The sequence below is a fragment of the Bidens hawaiensis genome, unplaced genomic scaffold (genome assembly GCF_021521415.1).
Source record: "Bidens hawaiensis isolate Kalapana, Puna unplaced genomic scaffold, B.hawaiensis_p1.1 tig00012747_1, whole genome shotgun sequence".
NCBI classification, from domain to species: domain Eukaryota; kingdom Viridiplantae; phylum Streptophyta; class Magnoliopsida; order Asterales; family Asteraceae; genus Bidens; species Bidens hawaiensis.
In genome coordinates, this window is record NW_027492057.1 from 596,339 (window position 1) to 599,305 (window position 2,967).

Sequence of the window (2,967 nt, forward strand, 5' to 3'; positions counted from 1 at the left end):
GGGCGCCTTAGAGGCTTTAAACCACAGGGGGGCATTATAGGTTGAGGCTTCAATGCCCCGATGCTCACGTGGCGCTGACGTAACACTATGGAGGGGCTTCGATGACCCCCACCATAGAGGATAGTCTAAGAGCATTGTAGTGGTTGCACAAAAAAGTGAAAAGACATCCCGCAACCAATATAAACTAAAATGATGTTTAAATTATACAATATATGAATTAATTAAAATGCCAAAGCGCCGTTGTTAGGATGACGTTCAAAGGGACTACTCATTTCTCAAAAGTGATGTGGCAGAGTATGGGCGTCTTTAGAGTGACATGTAGGCAAAGCAATGCTCTCTCCCTACTCGGCATAAGATTTACATGTAATGGTTTAACTAATAAGTGAAAGCAAGATTGCACAAGCAGGTTTGGAATATCTTACTAACTTTTTACTCACAAACACGTAACAATGTAGCCAAAAACATAATTATTACTTATTTTAATTTTAAATAAAATGTGATTCCGATAGTTTGATTGGTCGGAAAAGACGGTTCTCCCGCATTAGCTTACATCCACCCGTTGACATGCTTACTGTTGCCTTCCTCCACACACGCAAACAGAGGCGAATCTTCATTGGGGCCAGGGGTGGCCCCGGCCTCCCCTGTTTTTTTGCGCAATAGTGTAAATTTACCCGTTTTCGACCGAAAAATTTTATACGTAGTGTAAGTTTAGCCTTTTTTGGTCCAAAATTTGAGCCCCCCCCCCCCCCCCCCCCCGTTTGTGAAATTTTGCATACATTTTGAGCTCGGCCCCCGGTGCCTCAGTCCAAGCTTCGCCACTGCACGCAAATCAACTGGTTTTCCTAAACTTGTAATAATCATTTTTATGAGGTTTGGATGAAATAACAAAACATTTTATCAAATCAAACTATTAATAACAATATGCCCATTAAATAAAGATTGGGCTCCAGTTCTTTTACTAAATAAGTTCACATTTCAACTTCATGGCAGGGACTTGTTTCAACTAAACAATAACATAATAGAAAACTGATTGGCTTGAGGAGGAGAAAATTGGTCTCTCAAAACATATAAAAGCATCTAAATTGTTTTATTAATAACATAAACTATATTATTATTATAAATATTTTAACGTAATAATAACCTCTAAAAAAGAAAAAGAAAAAGAAAAAGAAAATAGAAAAGAGTTTCTGAGACCATTAAACAATCTCAACCCGTTTTTCGTATGTGAAAACCTGCTTATGAACAGAAACTAGTTTTTTACCCGAACTAAAACTGATTATGTAACAGGTTTGGGCAATAAACCATTTTTGATTTATCTCCCACCATCAACACAGCACAAGTTACATGGAATTTTATAGAAACTATTAGAATCCTTATCATCATTATCACATCAAAATCAAATTGTTTGTCCTAAAACATATATAAAGTATCAAGAAAGACGATAAAAGTTCAAGAATTACCAGATATCATTCATAACTTACAAAAACAAATCATGTCTGCTCGGGCACCAGAAAGCAGAGATCGATTAGTGCTCTTTTAGAAGATGTGCACAATATCATAAGCAAATCTGTTTTCTTGTTAAGGATGACCAAACAAGAAAGACAAATAATCAATTTGGATTGGCGAGTTAAACAGTTCAACCCAAACACGACACACTTCAAATCATGTAACCAGAACAAGACCAGATTAACCAGTTTATCAAAACGTGTCAAACGGGTTGACAGGTAGTAATCAAGTTGGTAACGCGTTAAGTGTTAACTAGGTTGTAAAAAATAGGTTAAACTAGTCAAAAATGGGGTTCTAGGTTGACCCATTTAATAAGTTGTTAGCGAGTCAACCAGTTTATATAAACGGGCTGAACAGGTAAACAGGCCATCTAAATGGGTTGGGTCGGGTTGGGTTAGAATCACTTCTTAACCCTTTATTGAATTTATAAATAACAAATGTATAAAATAATTTTATATAAACTTTATTCTTGAAATAATAATTTGATTTGTTAATAAAGCAACTTAGGAGGTTTATAGCATTTGTAAACACTTTGGGTTATTTTCGACCCGTTTTACCGGTTCCCATATAAACCAAGTTTCAAACTTTAGACAAAAGTAAAACAAAAACAACCCATTTTGAGGCTAAAGGGTCGAAGTTGCCACCCCTAATCTTCATGCACAGGGCCCAAATAGATTTATATGAAGTGCAATAAAAAAATAAAACGGCAATAAAAGGATACGTCCAGAACAGCACGAATGACTGCAAAAAAGAAAGATATAATTGGCTGGTTATAAACAAATCTAGCATAGGAAATTCAAATATAAACATACAATGAACAGATATCATATATTTACCAAAAGCCCGCCAAGAAACCCGTCCAGTAGAACCCTATTCCAGCTGTCAAAATACGAGTGGACAGAAAAACCGGTCCGTGCAGTCAAACACACAGATGTAACTGCCATAACCAGTAAATAAACCACAAAACCCATGAGGCCATTAACTCCCAATATTCCAGCAATCACTCCACCAATAATGGACATAAAACGTCCGACTGCATCTTCATCACAAAAGCAAAAATTACCAAGGTTTAAAAGTACGGAATCGCGCCTCGAGGCGTTTTCCCATAGCCTCACGAGGCGTAAGCCTCGAGGCGAAATGAGGCGTAAGCTCGAGGAGGGATTTAAAATAAATAAAAAAATTATATATCTTATTAAAAAAATAGTTAACATCAAACAAAGAACTTTCCAAAATAATTTCATCATCAGATTCACTAGTCATGAAAAACACACAAAAGTCTAAACCATAATAAAAGACAAGTTTGAAACATGACACCAAAAGTTTAAAACATCAAAACACAAAAAGTTTTTAATGAAATTCAAACAGCATGAAACTGGTAATCCTCAAGATCATCTTCCAAATTATTTTACCGCCAAAAAAAATATGTTTTCCCGCCTCTTACGCCTCAGCCGTACTTTCCGC

At 36.2% G+C, this 2,967-nt stretch overlaps 1 long non-coding RNA gene across 1 annotated transcript; it reads right to left on the reverse strand.

The window, feature by feature from the left end:
• Positions 1–1,359: 1,359 nt before the first annotated feature.
• Positions 1,360–2,525, reverse strand: LOC143542072 (uncharacterized). The gene is made up of 3 exons (XR_013136845.1): positions 2,343–2,525; positions 2,228–2,247; positions 1,360–1,567 (listed from the first exon to the last, which is right to left on the reverse strand). It is a non-coding gene; the product is annotated as an uncharacterized LOC143542072 (long non-coding RNA).
• Positions 2,526–2,967: the final 442 nt, after the last annotated feature.